Below are 23312 nucleotides of genomic sequence, written 5' to 3'. Positions count from 1 at the left end.
ACGAGGGGAGATGACATCACTTCCCCTGCCTGTGTTTACACTTACACAGGCAGGGGAGGATTTCATTCGTCAGGACCAATCAGCAGGTCCAGGCCAGAAATCATTGGCTTGGGCCTGGAGACTGATCGGTTCTAAAACTAATCTGAACGTCGCGGCCACGCGCCCGACGTAAGGTAATGTCGTTTTGCCCACCCGTGCCATCCAGCGGCTGGTCGGGAAGTGGTTAAGAAAGGCCTGGATTCTTTCATAAGGGCACACAATATAACTGGGTACTGACATTTATAGGTACAGTCGATCCTGGGAAAATCAGATTGCCTCTTGGGAGTCAGGAAGGAATTTTTTCCCCCTGCTGTAGCAAATTGGATCATGCTTTTCTGTGGTTTTTTGCCTTCCTCTGGAACTGTGGGTATAGGATTGGGTATATGGGATTGTTTGATATTTTTTTATTTATTTTTATGGTTGAACTAGATGGACTTGTGTCTTTTTTCAACCTGACTATGTAACTATGTACATCTAAGTACTAGTAAGTGGCAATATGCTCAATTTTTGTAATCTGTGCTTTAACCCCTTCCCGACCCCTCCCCTTCCACGCCGATGTAAGTCGACAGAATGGCACGGCTGGGCAAATGGACTTACAGGTACGTCCATTTGAATTCCCTGTCGTGCCATTGTGTGCGCGCCGGCCGGGAGCTCCGCGAGTCGGGTCGCGGGTCCCGCGGACTCGATCGCTGCGGGCATACCCGCGATCGCCTCACGGAGAGGACGCACGGGGAGATGCTGATGTAAACAGCATCTCCCCGTTCTGCCTAGTGACAAGTGTCACTGATCTCTGCTCCCTGTCATTGGGAGCAGTGATCAGTGTAGTGACACTGCTAGCCCATCCCCCTACAGTTAGTAAATCACTCCCTAGTACTGACTTAACCCCTCCCCGCCCCCTAGTGGTTAACCCCTTCACTGCCAGTGTCATTTACACAGGAATCAGTGCATTTTTATAGCAACGATTGCTGTATAAATGACAATGGTCCCAAAAATGTGTCAAAAATATCCGACATGTCCGCCATAATGTCACAGTCACAATAAAAATCGCTGATCGCCGCCATTACTAGTAAAAAAAAAATTATAAATAAAAATGCCATAAAAATATCCCCTATTTTGTAAACGCTGTAACTTTTGCGCAAAGCAATCAATAAACACTTATGTAGAAGAATACGATTGGCCTAAACTGAGGAAAAAAAAGTTTTTTTATATATTTTTGGGGGATATTTATTATAGCAAAATGTAAAAAATAGTGCGTTTTTTTCAAAATTGTCGCTCTTATTTTGTTTACAGCGCAAAAAATAAAAATTGCAGAGGCGATCAAATACCACCAAATTTGTGGGGAAAAAAGGACCTCAATTTTGTTTGGGAGACACGACGCACGACCACGCAATTGTCAGTTAAAGCGACGCAGTGCCGAATCGCAAAAAACGCTCTGGTCAGGAAGGGGGTAAAATCTTCCGGGGCTGAAGCGGTTAAAGTGTTACTAAACCCACAAAAGTAAAATCAGTTTGTATATGCAGTAAAGCATGCTTGTTATACTCACTGTGGAACCTAAGAGGTTTATCTTCTGCATTGTGTAAAAAGGCTGTTAGATCCTGTCTTCTCTGTTCCTCCCTTTCTTCCACAGTCCCCAAACCATCTCCTGATAGAACAGAGGCTATGGGACAAGCTGCACATGCTCAGTTTGGTGTCTATTGCTAGAGAGTTTTTTTCTTTCTTTTGCGTGTGATCAGCACAGGGCCAATCAGCACTGTTCAGATAGAGGGTCAGAGGTCGTGCAGCCTCATAGGACAGATGGAGCAGAATGAAAACTCCTACACGTTTTAACCAGACACTGATTAAAGTCACAAGACTGCTAATTGCTGATGAAAAAGATATTTAGCAGTTTATCTTTATTAAAACTATTGCATTTCCATGTTCTGTGTACTGTGTGAGACCAGATATAGTGAATGCAGGGTCCTGGTATTAGTAACACTTTAAGTTTAGTGCTAAAATGGGTTGCCTTTAAGCTACAAAACTTAATTTTTATGGAGGGGGCGGGAAATATTACCTATTACACATTACACACTAATTGCCACATCATATGGTTCGTTAATACCATAACATCATTCCTTGAATGATTTTCATCCGGAGATTGCATTTTTATACGTCTCATAAATTAATAAAATTAGACTTGAAATACGGGTTACATCATGTAACAAAGCTTCAATACATGCAGAAAAAAATAAATCCCCAGAAGCAGCCAAAAAGGTGACACCCTATTCCATTACATTGTGAAGGCGAGGACGGTACAGTCGGATTTATGTGACAGAACTGAAACATCCCAGGTTTACCTGACAGTGTAATTACATGAGAAAACAGTAGCACGTCAATCATTGTAATACTAGGCTGCGACCCAACACACTTTTTCATAAATGGGAATTAAGCGTGAAAGTAATGGTAATTCCTGTAATAGTGAAAGCTGAAATTTATAGAGCCAACCACAAAAGTAGAACACCGCCTACTTAAATCAGAGTTATCCACTTTACTTAAAACAAAACCCTTTATCCCTGGGGCAGTCTGTTGTCTGGGTGCCCTCCTCATATAGGACAGGAGCTGCTGTGATCACACTGAACCTCTTACACCTAGTTAGCTTCTTTAAAGTTGCACTATGAGCAAACCACTAAGTAGATCAATGAACTAAAAATTATTTGACAGGAAAAACTACTTCTATATACAGTAAGTAATATTAAGTAATGTGCTGATTCAATACAATGTACCAAATTCCAATAAGAATATATAAGAAGGGGGATGGGAGATGTGGGGGTGGAGCGCTGACACGTAGATTCGCGCCAGAAGCCCTGGCCCCGCCTGTGATCTTTGTCTCACCCGGAGCCGACATGCTGAGACACTGAGGCAACAGCGCTGGCTGTCGGCATCCTCCTCACCTGGAACGCCCGCTCTGGATCTCAGTGAGGCGGCCAGTGGAGCCCAGTCCCTGGCTCAGCTTAGAGGGGCTTGCCTGAGATCCCCCACCCGCTCTGACTCCCTCTCTCCGTCCCCCGGATCTCTTGAGGTCACCGCTCTGCGGCTCGGATATCGGTGGAGCAATTTGGGCCCACCGCAGCCCTGACTGGAGACTACAGCTGGCTTTGCTGGAGATGGGTAAATAAAGGACAAATCAAGGGGCAGATTAACGCCGGCTGTGGCACAGACTCTCCCCTCTGTGTTGATGGGAAGGAGGGGTGATGAAGGCAAGGCTGTCGGTCCCCAGGAGAGATGTCATCCCTGCAGAACCATTTAAAGAAGGGGTAGTAGACTATCCGGACTCCGGTAGGAAAATGTATCTTTAAACAACAATTCAATTACATGCTCTCATCAGATTGAAATAGACTTGTATTGAGCTTATGTCTCCCTCTTAGTAACATGGCAGGATTATAGGCGACCTGGAGTGTACTTTGGAACTGTTTAGTCGCCTCCTAGCTTATTTAAGGTATATATCCTGGAAATCAACACAGTTTTCTTGTTTATGGCTGGATATGAATACAAGAAAAGCTATATATATTACAGGAAGGTCAAACAAAGGTTATGTCAAACGCTATGCTAAACTTATACTTACAATATACGGTGGGATATGTTCTATCCCTTTTGTCCATCATATGAGCATTTTCAAGTACTAATGTCGAATTGGGAAAATCAGTTGTCCAGCTGGTGTATAAATCGATTAAAATGAGGTGGAAAACAAATAAAGCAAGCAAAGGAGCCCCGCCTGCTCCAAGCCCAGGAGGTATACAGCGTTATATGTCCGCAGACACTAGTATAGTAGAGGATGGACATGGCAGCCCCAAGCAGGGGATTGCATTGCAAACAGGAACAAGCAGGTAAAAAACACAGGAGGAGGAAATTAAGGCAGGGAAACTAAATGACTCAGTTTCTAGCCGGGCTAAAAAGCAATGGGAGTAACCCCCAGGGAGGCCCTAAAGCTCAGAGTGGGGTTCAGAAGAAGAAAGAAGGAGGCAAACCATCAAAGGAAGAAACACCACAATCAATGGGAGCTCAGGAGGAAGTCTTGGCATATAAAGAGATGCTGGCAAAAATGGAAATATCGTTAAAAGTAGACATTGCGCATTAAGGTCAGATATTGGGCAAGTCCTAGGAAGAGTTAGAGGGGAGACTGGACGATCATGATCAAAGATTGGAAATATAGAATATAAACAAATGGATTAAAACCCTGCAGAGAACAAATAGAGCGCTCCTATATAAATTGGAGGACCAAGAGAACCGGAGTCGACGTAAAAATCTGCGAATAAAAGGTCTCCCAGAGAAGCATGGTAATGAGGAACTGTTAAAAGTGATGCAAGAGCTGTTTAACCCCTTGCTGGAGAGAGAAACAACAGAGATATTGAAAATCGATAGAGTGCACAGGATTACTAGGTATCCTACCCAGAGGACAAACAGTCCAAGAAATGTCATAGTGAGGTTTCACTATGTGGAATAAAAATCTCAAATTATGGGGAAAATGCGTAATTCATCAGGAATTTTTCATGAAGGAGTGGAGCTTCAGATTTTTTCTGATTTATCAACAGAGACTTTAATGCGAAGGAAACTCCTTAATCCTTTAACGGAGCTAATGAGGATATCGAATATATCATATCAATGGGGTTTTCCAGCCTGCCTCAAAGGAAAGAAAGATGGCCGAATGGCAGTCTTAAGATTTCCAGAAGAGTTGACAGACTTCTGATATAAACTGGACCCCTTATCAGGTTGGGGGAAGGGGGAAAGGGTTTTGCTACCCCAAGGCAACTTGAGATGGACTGTAGGGGGAGGGGGGGTCTCACATAGAGGAAGCTCTGATTGCTAGGGGAAAGAGCGGGGAAACACTGAAGGTAAAATGTAAATAAAGGATAGCGATGGGGGCGAGCGGGGTTATTGGGGGGGTGGATGTACTGGTAGGTGCAGATGCAGGTGCCCCATGGAAGATATGGAGATGAGGCGACATAGGGATGATGTTGGCCGGGCCCATATATTGAACAGAGAGGGGGGAACCTGTCCAGCCTTTATTAGGCTATCTGTTCCAGAGGGGGGGGGGGGGGGGATTGGGAGCTCTAGTGGCAGAGGGTGTTTTTTTTTTTTCCCCCCCTTTTTCTTGGCCGGGCCCATATATTGAACAGAGAGGGGGGAACCTGTCCAGCCTTTATTAGGCTATCTGTTCCAGAGGGGGGGGGGGGGGGAAATTGGGAGCTCTAGTGGCGGAGGGTGTTTCCCCCCCCCCCCCCCTTTTCTTTTTCTCCTCCTTCTCTCCCTCTCTCTCCTTCCTCTATGCTCTTTTGTTGCTTCCTCCGGACGAGCAGACGCCGGTACCTGTACTGAATCATGGTCCTGGTAAAGTCACTTATAATGTGAGGGGACTAAACACTCCAAAAAAAAAGGTACAAAATAAATAAAGAGCTGCATTTGTTGGGAGCGAACGTGGTGTGTCTCCAGGAAACATATATTACACATGCTTCAGGGTGTAGGCTATCGTCACACCGGTTTCCTGTATGGTTCTATGGAGACACAACATCACAGCACTCAAGAGGAGTGGCCATTGGTTTCGATAAGTCGATGGTGTTTATGGTGGAGGGGCGTCTGGCTGATCCGGAGGGAAGGTTCCTTTTCATAATATGGTGTGTACAATTGCAAACATCTACTCCCCAAATAAGGACCCTGATAAATTTTTAAAGGGAACACTGAAAAAACTTGATGCTTTCAAAGAGGGGAAATTAATAATTGCAGGTGACTTAAACTGGAGCATAGATCCAAGGTTAGATACCTCAGGGAGCTACTCCAGGTTCACAGCTCAAAGGCAAAGAGCAATAAAAGAAGTGCTATTGGACTTTCAGCTGATGGACGCATGGAGGGTTAGGCATCCAGGGAAACAAGACTATACTTTTTATTCCCCTGTCCATCGGACATTCTCAAGGACTGACTGTCTTAATAGAACACCAACTGATCTCATGTCTTAAAGGAGCAGATTAAAGCAATCACCCTCTCTGATCATCCCCCAGTTATAATCCAACTAGAAATATTAGGGGACCTCCTGATGGGGAAAAACTGGAAACTGAATGTCTCCCTTATTCAGGACCCTGAAATAGTTAAAAGGATTGAGCAGGAGTTGGAGGCCTTTTTTGAGGCCAATGACACAGCAGATGTCCCGAGGCCAATTTTGTGGGAAACACATAAGGCCTTTGTAAGGGGAATTCTGATTGGGATAGGGGCGGGGAAAAAGAAAGAAAGGGGGAAAAAGATGGCCCTTTTATATAAAGAGATACAGGAATTAGAGCAAGTAACGAGGCCCAAAGGTATCTCAGAGAGGCAAGAATTAATAGTAAAAAGAGAAGAGTTAGAGGAATTGTTAGAGCAGGAGAGAAATTGCGCTTTTCACTTAGTTAATAAGGAAAGATACCAATGGGGTAATAAATCGGGGAAATGGATGGCTAGAAGGTAAAGGAAAAAAAGAATAGGTCCAGGATCTTTAAAATCAGGGACGATAAGGGAGAGATGGTGTATTCTTCCCCTGAAATTGCAGATACATTTCATTCTTATTATAGTGCTCTGTACAAAGTGAGTCAGAGAGAAGATAGAGAGACGCGGAAATTTGAAGCTCAGGAGTATCTACAGGGCCTAGACCTTCCCAGGACATCTAAGGAGGAGTCTGAATGTCTAGAAGCCCCAATTTCGCAAGAAGAGGTGGATAGAGCAATAAAGAATATGACCCTGGGAAGGAGCCCGGGCCCTGATGGATACTCCATTGTGTATTATAAAAGATTTTCAAAATTCTTAGTCTCTAAGCTGTGCGATTATTTGAACGCACTGGCAGAAGGAGAGAGGCTCCGGGAGGAGTCATTACTGGCACATATTACTCTTATTTTAAAAGAGGGGAAGGATCCAGCATGCCCAGGGAGTTATAGGCCAATATCACTATTAAATATGGATATTAAGATCTTTGCCAAAATAATAGCAGAAAGACTGAAACCTGTGTTACCAAGGTGGATCCATAACGAACAGGTAGGGTCCGTGTCAGGGAGGGAGGAGAGGGATAACTCTTTGCAATCCATCTTCCTGATACATGAAGCAATGAGGAGAGAGACTCCGTTTGTCCTTTTGTCAAATGATGCCAAAAAGGCTTTTGATAGAGTGGATTGGGGCTTCATGTTTGAAACATTGAGATATTTGGGGTTTGGTGAGAGGATAAAGAGATGGATCTCGTCCTTTTACCATCACCCAACGGCTAAAATCAGAATACATGGAACGTTCTCCCCTTGAATTATTTAACAGGACAAGAAAGGGTTGCCCCTCTCTCCAATGTTGTTCATAATAGCATTAGAACCACTATTGGCCGCAATCCGTAAAAACGCGGATATTAAAGGAATCAGAGTCAGAGAAAAGGAGTATAGAGTAGCCGCATATGCGGGTGATTTGCTTTTTTAGATTTCTAACCCCAGGACAATAATCCCGATAGTCTTAAAGGAGCTGAGTCGGTATGGGAAGTTAACAAACTTTAAAATAAATATGGCTAAATCCGAGATTCTGAATATAACTACATCAAGGGAAGAGCAGCTGGCAATTCAACTTAAGTTCCCTTTTGTATGGTGTAAGGAGGAGTTGGAATACCTTGCTGTAAAATTGACGGCATTCCTGGGTGTTATGTTTAAAGCCAACTATATTCCTATGCTGAACAAGATCAAGGATCAGCTCAATTCTTTGACATATAAAACTCTCTCATGGACAGGGAGAATAAAAGCAGTAAAGATGTTTATATTACAGATACTGATATATATTTTTCAGATGATCCCGATAGTACTCCCCCAGGATTATTTTAGGAAACTAAAATCAATGGTATTAAAATATATCTGGGCACGCAAACGTCCCAGGATTGCTTATACTACATTACTTAATGAAAAAGAGAGGGGGGATTAGCAGCACCAGATTTTAAAAAATATTATCAAGCGATTTCTGTCTCTCAATTCGCAGACTGGATTTATAATAAAGAGGAGAAAAGCTGGGTATATGTAGAAATGGCACAGAGTAAAACAGATATTGGGAAGATGGTATGGATACCACCACAATTTCGAGATTTAGGCTCCAGCATAAACCCACTAACCAGAAACACTTTGAAAATATGGGATGGATTAGGTAGAAGATATCACTGGGATTATAATTCACCATTAATGTCGCTATTAGATACAAATTATTTCAAACCAGGGAAAGAACACATATTTCACTAGATGGAGAAAAAGGAGGTAATATTATTAAAAGATGTGATGAAGGGAAATAGGCTATACACTTACACAGAAATTACACGTGAATAGGGTAATAAACCACTAGATAAATGGAATCCAATTACAACATTTTACACAATCACTACCACAACCACTACGGGGAAAGGGACAATTGTGGCCAATTGAGAAATTACTTAGCTCGCCCTTAAGTTTAAATTGAAGTATATCTAAAATATATAAAATCCTGATAAGGGAAGCAGAATATGAATTTCCACCTTACCTGGGGAAATGGGAAGAATAATTAGGCCCCCTCAGAGATGAGGAAGACAGGAATAAGTTATTAAGGGTAGCCTGTTTTCCTGTGAGAGAGATGCTCAAACAATGGAAATGTGTTACAAACTGCTTGCTAAGTGGCGCATAGATATGGGGGAGAGGGGCTGTGACGTTCCGGGAACCTTTGCGGATCTTTAATGGGATTGCATTAAAATACAAACTTACTGGGAAGAAATGATAGAGGCAATCTTCTACATAACAGGCGAACTGATCAAAAAAGACCCCTGGGCATGTTTGTTTCACGATACTATGAATACGGTGCCCCATTACAAAAATACCCTTGCCCCATATCTCTTGAATGCAGCTAAAGGTTTGATTCCCTGCCTTTGGATAACCCAGGAGATCCCGAAGATGAAGGGGTGTGTAGCAAGGGTTGGATGGGATGGGGTCCAAGGAGGAATTAATACACATGACAGAAGACAAATTGAGGATTTATTATAAGGTCTGGCGAAACTGTATAGCATTCAAGAGTTCAGAAAGGTACATGCTAATAATGGAGGGTAGGGAGAGTGGGGAGGAGAGGGGAGGGGGATGAGGAGGAGGGGAATAATTTATTTATTTACTTATATATTAGGGGGTTTTTTTTGGGGGGGGGTATGGGGGGGGAAATCAGAGGGAAGGGAGCTGTATGTGACTTAAATAAGAAATAAATAAAATAAAGAGCCTCATTCACAAAAGAAAAAAAAAATATATATATATATATATGGAGTTTTTTTTTAGTACAGAACTCATTTTATACAGTAAAATCGAATCACTGTTAACATCAAAATTAATTAAAAATGTATAGAAAGTCATATTAGACATAGACATAATATCTACAATAACACCAACAAAGGGGGAGTAATTCTTGCCACTGACACTAACAATGGGGCACAATTCTTTCCACTGATATCTATGTTGAGCACCCTTCCACCCACTGACACCAATGATGGGCCAGTATTCCCACCCACTGACACCAATGATGGGCCAGTATTCCCACCCACTGACACCAATGATGGGCCAGTATTCCCTCCCACTGACACCAATGATGGGCCAGTATTCCCACCCACTGACACCAATGATGGGCCAGTATTCCCACCCACTGACACCAATGATGAGCCAGTATTCCCTCCCACTGACACCGATGGGGCACTAGTCCCCCCACTGACACAAAGGATGGGGCACTATTTCTCCCACTGACACCAATGATGGGGCACTATTCTTCCCACTGACACCAATGATGGGGCACTATTCCTTTCACTGACACCAATGATGGAGTGTTAATCCACCCATTGAAGGTGGCATTGTTGTTTACTCCCATTGACACTGGGACGTTTTCTACTTCCACTGCCCAAAGTCTGGCCCCCCTAAAGTCTGAAGAACTGGCCCCTTGTTTAGAAAGTTTGGAAACCCCTGCTCTAGCATATTACTTCCATGTTCAACAATGTCCCCACCCATGCCTAGCTGTATATTTCATGTCTACCATTTCATAAATTTCCATATCAAATTCTGATGATACAACAGGCAAAAGGGTGGAAACATGACAACACATTTCCTGGAAGTAAATTCTGCTTCTTCAAGGGAGTATTGGACGAGGCCAACTAAAGGTGCATCTAAAAAAGTTAGATCATCAAAAAGTTAATTTATTGCCATAATTCAACTCAAAAAGTGAAACTCATATTATATAGATTCATTATATATATATATATATATATATATATATATATATATATATATATATATATATATATATATATAGATAGATAGATAGATAGATATATTTCAAGCATTTCTTTCTTTTAATTTTGAGGATTGTGGCAGACAGCTAGTAAAAACCCAAAATTTAGTATCTCCGAAAATTTGAATATTGTACATGCATGGTGTCACACTCTAATCAGCAAATTAACTCAAAATACCTGTAAAGGTTTCCTGAGCCTTTAAGAGCCTTTAAATGGTCTCTCAGTCTGGTTCAGTAGTTACACAATTATGGGGAAGACTGCTGACTTGACAGTTGTCCAGAATACAGTCAATGACAGCCACCCACAAGGAGGGCAAGTCACAAAAGGCCATTGCTAAAGAAGCTGGCTGTTCACAGTGTGCTGTATCCAAGCATGTTAATGGAAAGTTGAGTGGAAGGAATAAGTGTGATAGAAAAATGTGCACAAGCAACGGGGATAACCACAGCCTTGAGAGGATTGTGAAGCAATAGGCCATTTAAGAGTTTGGACGGGGTTTGAGATTCACAAGGGGTTGACTACGGCTGGTGTCAGTGCTTCCACAAGGGGTGGACTACGGCTGGTGTCAGTGCTCCCACAAGGGGTGGACTACGGCTGGTGTCAGTGCTCCAAGAGCCACCACACACAGACTGATCCAGGCCATGGGCTACAACTTTCGCATTCCCTGTGTCAAGCTTCTCCTGAACCAGAGGCAACGTCAGAAGCGTCTTACCTGGGCTAAGGAGAAAAAGGACTGGACTGTTGCTCAGTGATCCAAAGTCCTCTTTTTGGATGAAAGTAAATATTGCATTTCATTTAGAAATCAAGGTCCCAGAGTCTGGAGGAAGAGTGGAGAGGCACAAAATGAGGTGCAGTATAAAGTTTCCATAGTCAGTGATGATTTGGGGAGCCATATCATCTGTTGGTGTTGGTCCACTGTGTTTTATCAAGTCCAAAGTCAGCACAGCCCTCTACCAGGAAATTCTAGAGCACTTTATGCTTCCCTCTGCTGAACAGCTTTATGGAGATGCCGATTTCATTTTCCAGCAGGACTTGGCACCTGCCCACTCTGCCAAAAATACCAATACCTGGTTTAAATGATCATGGTATCACTGTGCTTGATTGGCCAGCAAACATGCCTGACCTAAACCCCATAGAGAATCTGTGGGGTATTGTCAAGAGGAAGATGAACAGACACCATACCCATCAGCAGACAAGCTGAAGGCTGCTATCAAAAGCAATCTGGGCTTCCACAACACTTCAGAAGTGCCACAGGCCAATCGCCTCCATGCCACGCCGCATTGATGTAATTCATGCAAAAGGAGCCCTGACCAAGTATTGAGTACATACTATACTGTACATGGTACAGAACATTTCTGTATTAAAAATCCTTTTTTTTAAATTGGTCTTATGGAATATTCTAATTTTCTGAAATACTGAATTTTGGATTTTCACTAGCAGTAAGCCAAATTCATCAAAATTAAAAGAAAAAAATGCTCGAAATATATCACTCTGTGTGTAATGAATCTATATAATATATGAGTTTCACTTTTTTTAATTGAATTACTGAAATAAACTTTTTGATGACATTCTAATTTTGAGATGCACCTGTACATGTGCAATTTGAGTTGGAGCATCACCACTAAAAAGAACTCCCTGGCCGAGTGTAGAGGCATAAAAATAAAATCCAGTAATGCACTGACTCACCCTGCTCTGCACATGCTAAGTTGCTCTCCATTTAAAAGCCAGTTAGATCTGCAACTGCCATGGTGCTGCACATGTGATCAGTTATCACACCAGCCATTTGATGGTCTGACAGTTTGGTTGAAGACTAAAGCAAATGTGACAGTTAGCAGTCCCGGCATTCAAGGAATGTAACAGTTTTCTGAAACGGTTAAATCGATGGGTTTAGTCCCACCTTATGATTTACTGCTGTTTAGGGGCTCTGGGCTTCAGCAAAATGGCAGCATCCAGCAAGAAGAAAAATGAGCAATGCTGTAGGCAATTTACAGCACACACTCATTTTGGTAGCAGAATTATTATTGTTGAATGTATGTTCCTTTCTAAATAACATTATTTTGTATCAAGTTGTTATGGGTAAATTTCTGATTTAATGCAAAAATTGCAGTCAACACTAGCATGGACTAGCATGGCTAGGGTTTAAACTTAAATCAGGTTTTTGTTGCTATGAGTGACCTTCTTGGATAGATTCATCTTTCACTTATTGCTGTGTCACTGGGACAGAAAATGAAGAGAATGGGTACATAAAAAGCAAATAACCATTTGACCTCCGGAAGATTTACCCCCTTCATGACCAGGTAATTTTTTGCAATATGGCATTGCGTTACTTTGACAATGCTGTACCCAAATAAAATTTATTGCAGCTGACAATTACTGACACTTTGTGGGAGCCAGTGACACTAATACAGTCATCAGTGCTAAAAATATGCACTGTTACTGTACTAAAGACATTGTTTGGGAAGGAGCTAAACATCCAGGGCAATCAAAGGGTTGACTGTGTGCCTAGCTTGTGTTTTACTGTACTATGTGTGCTGCTTTTACTAAGGGAAGTGATGGATTTTATTCCCTGCTTTGCAGGGGCACACAATCCATCCCTTCCCCCATCAGAACAGAGATCTGCCTTGTTTACAGGTTTCAGGTTTTTGTTATATGTATCCTAACAGGAGAGATTGCTCCTCACTTCCGATTGTGTCACCAGAGCAGAAAGTGGTGATAAATCTCCCTGCAGGTGATAGAGGCAACAATAGAAACCCAACAGAATTCAAAGTCTTCCCTTTCTATCCAAAACTGGAAAGAACATTTCAGATAGATATTCTCTTTTATGTTTCAGCTTTTAAACTTGGTTACAGAGTTCAGCAGATTTGGGGGGGGGGAAAAAAAAATACAAACGCCAGGGCCCTACTGCCAAATAATTTGTCTGCAGCTAGAAATGTGTTTGATTTGGAAGACTAAAATAAACCAGCTGAGAGACTGTTTTCGTTATGCTTGCAGGATATAACAAAAGATTAAAAGGTCTAGTTTGCGACACTTCACTGTTTGTGCAAAACTGTCATCAATACATATAGGATGGCAGGAAAGGTAAATATTTAGAACCTATTTACTCAGGGGGAAGAGGATCGGAATTTAACATCCAATTAACCACTTACGTGGTTCCAGACATAAGCCAGGTGGTTGGGCAGTTATTTGTGGCTTACTACTATTGTGACTTTCTCGAGGGATCTACCAAACCCAAGCAGTTAATCAGGCTTGTTACAAAGAGATCAACATATCATAACAAATATAGAAAGTGAATGCGGAGAAAAGCAAACCAGTAGGATAATGTTATTTTGGAATGGTGCACTCCAGAAAAATAAATATAATAGCTTCCATGTACAATACAATATATGCACAGAAGATGGAGTTTAAAGTGGACCTATACTGAGCAATCCCCACCCCAAACCAGACAATCCTCCCCTTTAACCACTTGAAGACCAGGTCTTGTTTACAGGTTTAAATCAGTATTTTTTGCTAAAAAATTACCGTATTTATTGGCGTATAACACGCGCTGGCGTATAACACGCACCCCAAGTTTAGGAGGGAATTTTAAGGAAAAAACTTTTAGGAGTAAAGTTTAAGGAAGAAAAACTTACATTAAAATGCCCATCAATGCAGCGTTATCGGTGTCCATCTGCAGCCTTGTCAGTGTCAGTGCAGCCTTGCTCCAGTGTCTATTGCAGCCTTGTCAGTGCAGCTTTGCCCCAGTGCAGAATTGTCAGTGCAGCCTTGACCCAGTGCAGAATTGTCAGTGCAGCTTTGCCCCAGTGCAGAATTGTCAGTGCAGCCTTGACCCAGCGTCCATTGCAGCCTTGTCAGTGCAGCCATGTCAGTGCAGCCTTGCCCCAGTGTCCATTGCAGCCTTGTCAGTGCAGCTTTGCCCCAGTGCAGCCATGTCAGTGCAGCCTTGCCCCAGTGCAGCTTTGCCCCAGTGCAGCCTTGTGTGATCGCCGCGATCCCTGCCGACATACACAGCCGTGTGTAAATTCAAATATGGCACCGAGACTGCAGGGACTCGGCGGAGCCGAGATACACATACCCGAGTGTCCTCGGCGCCGCTCACAGTCACGCCCAGTCCCGCCCTATGATGGACATCACACAGGTCCAATGGCGGGACTGTAAGCGGCGCCGAGGACTCTCGGGTATGTGTATCTCGGGTCCGCCGAGTCCCTGCAGTCTCGGCGCCATATTTGAATTTACACATGGCTGTGTATGTCGGCGCCTCCACCAAAATTGGCAGGGATCGGCCTATAACACGCTCCGACCACACAAAATTGGCGGAGATCGGCCTATAACACGCACCCACGATTTTCCCGATTTTCAGGGGAAAAAAGTGCGTGTTATATGCCGATAAATACAGTACTTAGAATCTCCAAACATTATATTTTTTTTTTTGCAGAGACCCTAGAGAATAAAATGGCGATCATTGCAATTTTTTTATATTTTATGAAAGAAGTTACACCGAATAAATAGATACCTAACATGACAAACTTTAAAATTGTACACATTCATGGAATGGCGACAAACTATGGTACTTAAAAACCTCCATAGGTGAAGTTTTAAACGCCTTTACAGTTTACCTGTTTAGCGTTACAGAGGAGGTCTAGTGCTAGAATTTTTGCCTTTGCTCTAACGTTCTCGGCGATACCATACATGTGTGATGCGAACACCTTTTACACATACAGTTGTGCTCTTAAGTTTACATACCCTGGCAGAATTTATGATTTCTTGGCCATTTTTCAGAGAATATGAATGATAACACAAAAACTTTTCTTTCACTCATGGTTAGTGTTTGGCTAAAGCCATTTATTATCAATCAACTGCGTTTACTCTTTTTAAATCATAATCACAACAGAAACTAGCCAAATGACCCTGATCAAAAGTTTACATACCCCAGTTCCTAATACCGTGTATTGTCCCCTTTAACATCAATGACTTTTAGAGCTTGAAGTGTTTTGTGTTATTTGTAGATGAGGCTCTTTATCTCCTCAAATGGTAAAGCTGCTCAATGATATTGAGGACAGGAGACTGTGACCCCTCACTTTATTCTGCTGTAGCCAATGACAGGTCGACTTGGCCTTGTGTTTTGGATCATTGTCATGTTGGAATGTCAAAGTACGTCCCATGCACAGCTTCCTGGCTGATGAATGTAAATGTTCCTCTAGTATTTTTTGATAACATACTGAATTCATCTTGCCATCAATTTATGATCAAATTTCCTGTGGCTTTGCAGCTCACACATCCCCAAAACATCAGCAATCCACTTCCATGTTCCACAGTAGGAATGGTGTACTTTTCATCATAGGCCTTGTTGACTCCTCTCCAAATGTAGCGTTAATGGTTGTGGCCAAAAAGCTCAATTTTGATCACTCCAAATGACCTTGTGCCAGAAGGTTTGAGGCTTGTTCCTGTGCTGTTTGGTGTATTATAAAGGGAATACTTTGTGGCATTTGCATTCGACCATGCAGCCCATCTTTCTTCAAGTGTCTCCCTATTGTGCATCTTAAAACAGCCACAACACATGTTTTCAGAGAGTCCTGTATTTCACCTGAAGTTATTTGTGGGTTCTTTGCATCCCGAACAATTTTCCAGGCAGTTGTGGCTGAAATTTTAGTTGGTCTACCTAAATGTGGTTTGGTTTCAACAGAACCCCTAAATTTTCCACTTCTTTTTTTTTTTAATTTTCCTACCTTTTCCCACAGATCCTTTGACAATTCTTTTTCTTTCCCCAATGACTCACAATCCAGAACGTCAGTGCAGCACTGGATGAAAGATGCAAGGGTCTGTCAGGAGTCCAGACACGCATTGACCTTTTATACACACACATACTAATTACAAGCAAACAGATCACAGGTGAGCATAATTACCTTTAATAGCCATTCAAACCCCTTCGTGTCAACTTGTGTGCATGTTTTCAGGCCAAAATCACCATGGTATGTAAACTTTTGATCAGGGTCATTTGGGTAGTTTCTGTTGTGAATATGATTTAAAAAGAGTAAAACAGTTGATTAATAATAAATGGCTTCAGCCAAACACTAACCATGAGTGAAATAAATGTTTTTGTGTTATCATTCATATTCTCTGAAAAATGGTAAAGAAATCATAAATTCTGCTAGGGTATGTAAACTTATGAGCACAACTGCACGTGCACGACTTACATATGCGTTTGCTTCTGCACTTGGGCACGGAGGGATGGGATGCTTTAAGTTTTTTTTTCTTATTTATTTTATTTTTTTTTAACACTGTCTCTTCAAAAAAATTTTTTGGATCACTTTTATTCCTTAACACATGTTGACTTCGGTGCATTTGGACAAGCCACGTTTATAAGAATATATATCTTTGGATTTCACTGATGAACTCTGCAGTTTGAATCACATTTAACCACTTGAGCCCCGGACCATTATGCTGCCTAAGGACCAGAGGTCTTTTTCCAATTTGGCACTGCGTCGCTTTAACTGCTAATTGCGCGGTCATGCAATGCTGTACCCAAACGAAATTTGCGTCCTTTTCTTCCCACAAATAGAGCTTTCTTTTGATGGTATTTGATCACCTCTGCGGTTTTTATTTTTTGCGCTATAAACGGAAAAAGACCGAAAATTTTGAAAAAAAATGATATTTTCTACTTTTTGTTATAAAAAAAATCCAATAAACTAAATTTTAGTCATACATTTAGGCCAAAATGTATTCGGCCACATGTCTTTGGTAAAAAAAATGTCAATAAGCGTATATTTATTGGTTTACGCAAAAGTTATAGCGTCTACAAACTAGGGTACATTTTCTGTAATTTACACAGCTTTTAGTTTATGACTGCCTATGTCATTTCTTGAGGTGCTAAAATGGCAGGGCAGTACAAAACCCCCCCAAGTGACCCCATTTTGGAAAGTAGACACCCCAAGGAAATTGCTGAGAGGCATGTTGAACCCATTGAATATTTATTTTTTTTGTCCCAAGTGATTGAATAATGACAAAAAAAAAAAAAAAAAAAATATTTACAAAAAGTTGTCACTAAATGATATATTGCTCACACAGGCCATGGGCCTATGTGGAATTGCACCCCAAAATACATTCAGCTGCTTCTCCTGAGTATGGGGATACCACATGTGTGGGACTTTTTGGGAGCCTAGCCGCGTACGGGGCCCCGAAAACCAATCACCGCCTTCAGGATTTCTAAGGGTGTAAATTTTTGATTTTACTCCTCACTACCTATCACAGTTTCGGAGGCCATGGAATGCCCAGGTGGCACAAAACCCCCCAAAATGACCCCATTTTGGAAAGTAGACACCCCAAGCTATTTGCTGAGAGGCATATTGAGTCCATGGAATATTTTATATTTTGACACAAGTTGTGGGAAAGTGACACTTTTTTTTTTTTTTTTTTTGCATAAAGTTGTCACTAAATGATATATTGCTCACACAGGCCATGGGCATATGTGGAATTGCACCCCAAAATACATTTAGCTGCTTCTCCTGAGTATGGGGATACCACATGTGTGGGACTTTTTGGGAGCCTAGCCGCGTACGGGGCCCCAAAATCCAATCACCGCCTTCAGGATTTCTAAGGGTGAAAATTTTTGATTTCACTCTTCACTGCCTATCACAGTTTCGGAGGCCATGGAATGCCCAGGTGGCACAAAACCCCCCCAAATGACCCCATTTTGGAAAGTAGACACCCCAAGCTATTTGCTGAGAGGCATGGTGAGTATTTTGCAGCTCTCATTTGTTTTTGAAAATGAAGAAAGACAAGAAAAAACATTTTTTTTTTTCTTTTTTCAATTTTCAAAACTTTGTGACAAAAAGTGAGGTCTGCAAAATACTCACTATACCTCTCAGCAAATAGCTTGGGGTGTCTACTTTCCAAAATGGGGTCATTTGGGGGGGTTTTGTGCCACCTGGGCTTTCCATGGCCTCCGAAACTGTGATAGGCAGTGAAGAGTGAAATCAAAAATTTACGCCCTTAGAAAGCCTGAAGGCGGTGCTTGGTTTTCGGGGTCCCGTACGTGGCTAGGCTCCCAAAAAGTCTCACACATGTGGTATCCCCGTACTCAGGAGAAGCAGCAGAATGTATTTTGGGGTGTAATTTCACATATTTCCATGGCATGTTTGAGCAATATATCATTTAGTGACAACTTTGTGCAAAAAAAAAAAAAAAAAAAATGTGTCTCTTTCCCGCAACTTGTGTCGCAATATAAAATATTCCATGGACTCGACATGCCTCTCAGCAAATAGCTTGGGGTGTCTACTTTCCAAAATGGGGTCATTTGGGGGGGTTTTGAACTGTCCTGGCATTTTATGCACAACATTTAGAAGCTTATGTCACACATCACCCACTCTTCTAACCACTTGAAGACAAAGCCCTTTCTGACACTTATTGTTTACATGAAAAAGTTATTTTTTTTTTGCAAAAAAATTACTTTGAACCCCCAAACATTATATATTTTTTTAAAGCAAATGCCCTACAGATTAAAATGGTGGGTGTTTCATTTTTTTTTTTCACACAGTATTTGCGCAGCGATTTTTCAAACGCATTTTTTGGGGAAAAAACACACTTTTTTAAATTTTAATGCACTAAAACACACTATATTGCCCAAATGTTTGATGAAATAAAAAAGGTGATCTTAGGCCGAGTACATGGATACCAAACATGACATGCTTTAAAATTGCGCACAAACGTGCAGTGGCAACAAAATAAATACATTTTTAAAAGCCTTTAAAAGCCTTTACAGGTTACCACTTTAGATCTACAGAGGAGGTCTACTGCAAAAATTACTGCCCTCGATCTGACCTTCGCGGTGATACCTCACATGCATGGTGCAATTGCTGTTTACGTTTGACGACAGACCGCCGATTGCGTTCGCCTTAGCGCGAGAGCAGGGGGCGACAGGGGTGCTTTTTTTTTTTTTTTCTTTATTATTTTTCTGCTTTTTTTTATCTTATTTTTAAACTGTTCCTTTCATATTTTTTTTTTTTAATCATTTTTATTGTTATCTCGGGGAATGTAAATATCCCCTATGATAGCAATAGGTAGTGACAGGTACTCTTTTTTGAAAAAATTGGGGTCTATTAGACCCTAGATCTCTCCTCTGCCCTCAAAGCATCTGACCACACCAAGATCGGTGTGATAAAATGCTTCCCCAATTTCCCAATGGCGCTATTTACATCCGGCGAAATCTAAGTCATAAAATGCTCGTAGCTTCCGGTTTCTTAGGCCATAGAGATGTTTGGAGCCACTCTGGTCTCTGATCAGCTCTATGGTCAGCTGGCTGAATCACCGGCTGCATTCTCAGGTTCCCTGTTGAGACAGGAGAGCCAGAGAAAAACACGGAAGACGGTGGGGGGGGGGGGGGCATTCCCTCCCACGGCTTGTAAAAGCAGTCTAGAGGCTAATTAGCCGCTAGGATTGCTTTTACATGAAAGCCGACCGCTGGCTGAAAAGAATGATACCAAGATGATACCTAAATCTGCAGGCATCATTCTGGTATAACCACTCAAAGTCGTGAATGGCGTACCTGAAGACAAAAAAATGGTTAACAATAAAGCACAGTAAACGGTAAAGTATAAAAAATTGCATACCTGAAAAGCAAACATGATAAAACATAATAACAATAAAACATTGCAGAATAGAATACAGTAAAAAAGAGCAGAACAATAGAGAGAGAACAGAGAGAGAGAGAACAATAAAACGACAACTATTTTTTTTTATTTTATATATATTTTTTTTTTTTGACACTTTTTTTGTAACTAACTTTTGTAACTGTAACCGGTTCCAGGTTCGGGTCTCACAAAATGCGATGGCATCTTGGGAGACCCTGTGAAAGTGTGCCTAGTCTGTGGAATGCTGTACCCTACGCTAATACTCAACTAGTGAATGGTAGCGTTCAAAACATTCACCAATGCAAAGACCAGGATTGCCAGGACAGGAGGGACAATAATAGCGGGTGTCACGCCTATATCCGCGTTTGCTGCAGACACAACATCTTTTTTGGGGGGGTTCGTTGGGTAGGGGTACTCGGGAGGACATAAAGAAAATGCCTCTCATGCAGCCGACTGCATTTGGTTGGGGATGTGAATGGGGGAAGTACGGGTGCTGCAGAAGCGGTGGGTTCCCAATTAGGATTGGCGAATGCAGCAGGAAGGGCATTATGGGCACGACGGGCCTGTGTTTGTCTTTTTGGTGGCAGCGGGACACTACTTGTGCTTGCCACCTCACCAGCTTGAACTGCACTTATGGGACTCGCCACGTCACCAAGTGTTGCTGCAGCGCTGGTTTGACTACGACCGGGGTGTACTAGGCCACTGGTGCTTGCCAGTTCACCAAAACGCTACCAAAAAAACTGTTAGCGATCGCAGGGATCAGGCCTGACTCTGCGAACGCTGCAGTTATGTGTTTAGTGTTTTGTAAGTGACAGTGATCGATCGATACTGCACTTGGGTGGGCTGGGCTGGGCCGGGCGGAGGGGCAAAACGCAGGTGCTAGCAGGTATCTGGGCTGATCCCGCTAACACTGCGTTTTTGGGAACCCTAAACTGCTGGGGACGCCAGTATAGATCTGATCGGATCAGATATTGATCCGTTCAGATACTATACCACTAAGAGAGGCGTATGCTGCGTGCGTGGGTGTTAGCGGTACTGGCGCTAACCTGACGCTGCCTGGGGCTGGTGCTTGCCAGTTCACCAAAACGCTACCAAAAAAACTGTTAGCGATCGCAGGGATCAGGCCTGACTCTGCGAACGCTGCAGTTATGCGTTTAGTGTTTTGTAAGGGACAGTGATCGATCGATATTGCACTTGGGTGGGCCGGGCCGGGCTGGGCGGAGGGGGCAAAACGCAGGTGCTAGCAGGTATCTGGGCTGATCCCGCTAACACTGCGTTTTTGGGAACCCTAAACTGCTGGGGACGCTAGTATAGATCTGATCGGATCAGATATTGATCCGATCAGATACTATACCACTAAGGGAGGTGTACGGTGCGTGCGTGGGTGTTAGCGCTACTGGCGCTAACCTGACGCTGCCTGGTGCTTGCTTGCCAGTTCACCAAAATGCTACCAAAAAAAATGTTAGCGATCGCAGGGATAAGGCCTGACACAGCGATCGATCGATACTGCACTTGGGTGGGCCGGGCGGAGGGGCAAAACGCAGGTGCTAGCGGGTATCTGGGCTGATCCTGCTAACACTGCGTTTTTGGGAACCCTAAACTGCTGGGGACGCTAGTATAGATCTGATCGGATCAGATATTGATCCGATCAGATACTATACCACTAAGGGAGGCGCATGCTACGTGCGTGGGTGTTAGCGGTACTGGCGCTAATCTGACGCTGCCTGGGGCGACGCATATCACCGCCGGGCGATCAGGGGGCTAAACCTTTATTCGGTAATAAACGGCGGGTGCCCTGACACTATAAAAAATAAACGAACTAACCAGCGTCAACCGTAACGTTTATACGGTGATCAGTGGTGAAAGGGTTAACTAGGGGGCAATCAAGGGGTTAAAACATTTATTAGATAGTATATGGGGGTCCCTGACGCTATAAAACGCTGACGGCGAACCTAAATATTTACCTCCCTAACTAGCGTCACCAGTGACACTAATACAGCGATCAGAAAAATGATCGCTCAGCGACACTGGTGACAGGGGGTGATCAAGGGGTTAAAACTTTATTAGGGGGGGTTAGGGGGGTATCCTAGACCTAAAGGGGGGTAATACTAACTGTCCCAACACTGTAACTGTCACAAACTGACACTATGCAGTAATCAGAAAAAAAAAAAAAAAAACCTGCTGGTGTCAGTTTGTGACGGGGGGGGGGGGGGTGATCGGGGGGAGATCGGGGTGTTTTGTATGCCTGGCATGTTCTACTGTGTGTGTAGTGTGTTGTGCACTCACATTGATGTCTTCTCCCCTCGGCGCTGGAACGGAAACTACCGAGCCGCCTCGGGCACCGGGGGGGGGGGGGGGGTCCGATCGGACCCCCCACCCGCGGAAGGCAAATCACGTACATGTACGTGATTTTGCCTGCCCGTGCCGCTTTGCCGACGTAAATCGGCGTTAGGCGGTCCTTAAGTGGTTAAAGGGGACTTTATTTTATTCACTTTATATTCTGTTTACTAATTGCTTTGTATTTGATATTGATGCATATTTTACACCATTTCTTTTTTTTTTTTTTCACTTAAAGGGTTAGCACAACTATTTGTTTACTATTGCAGAGATAGGCCAATGGAAAAAAAAGAAAAATCCTTTAGCCAGCCAACATTAGTACACTTGCTATGAGGACTACCGTTAGTTTGCACAGCTTCAGCATACAATTCACAGAAAAGTGTAAAGTTAAATAACCATAGTGACAAACCTCACTTGTATTGTCTTTTCTGCATATTTTGCCCGATTGATCTGTCAATCAATCAGTGAATTTCTTCTAAATGACAACTACTACAGATTACACTTCAGACATACAAGTGGTTATCTGACAGACTTGGCTGTGTATTTCCTACATTACAATCATTTAAGGTGGTTAGAAAGAATAGATGTCTGATTTCCTATTTTCTAACAGATGTTGCACCACAGAGAGATAGCAGCAAATTCTATGGAGAAAGCAAGTAGAGCCCCCCCCCCCCTCCACTTCTTACGTTATCCTACATATCCCAGTGACTTGCTTACAGTGCAGGCTCTCCAGCTCCTAATCTAACCATACACGTTACAATCTGATTGATTTAAAAACATTTTTTTAGCCCTGCTATGATATGGAGACGGGTGGGGGCCATCTTCCCCTCACTTGTCTCCATGTCAGGCCACAGGAAAGATCCGATCGTCTCCGCCGGCTCTGGTAAGCGGCGGAGAGCACCGGATCGCTGCGGGAGGGGGGCCCCTCTCCCGCCGCCTATAAAAGTGATTTAATGGCGAATCCGCTGCGGAGACCACTTTTATCTTAAACCGGACCACTCACTGAAGAAGAGGATACCGGGGTT

The 23312-nt window shown here is 42.8% G+C and overlaps 1 protein-coding gene across 3 annotated transcripts in view; it reads right to left on the bottom strand.

Annotated features, from left to right (window-relative positions):
- The window catches only part of MIPEP (mitochondrial intermediate peptidase), a 236515-nt gene that overhangs the window by 79862 nt on the left and 133341 nt on the right, over positions 1-23312 (bottom strand). Inside the window, exons 17-18 of one of the 3 annotated variants that reach the window (XR_012241497.1) lie at positions 16228-16330; positions 15172-16122 (exon numbers count right to left, since the gene is read on the bottom strand). The exons of the other annotated variants lie outside the window; for them this stretch is intronic. The gene's annotated coding sequence lies outside the window, so the exon portion shown is untranslated. Of the gene's footprint in view, positions 1-15171; positions 16123-16227; positions 16331-23312 lie in introns of those variants that run through there. 3 annotated transcript variants of the gene reach the window in all.

This window comes from Aquarana catesbeiana, linkage group LG02 (assembly GCF_042186555.1).
Source record: "Aquarana catesbeiana isolate 2022-GZ linkage group LG02, ASM4218655v1, whole genome shotgun sequence".
Taxonomy (NCBI): domain Eukaryota; kingdom Metazoa; phylum Chordata; class Amphibia; order Anura; family Ranidae; genus Aquarana; species Aquarana catesbeiana.
This window is presented reverse-complemented; position numbering and strand designations above follow the sequence as displayed.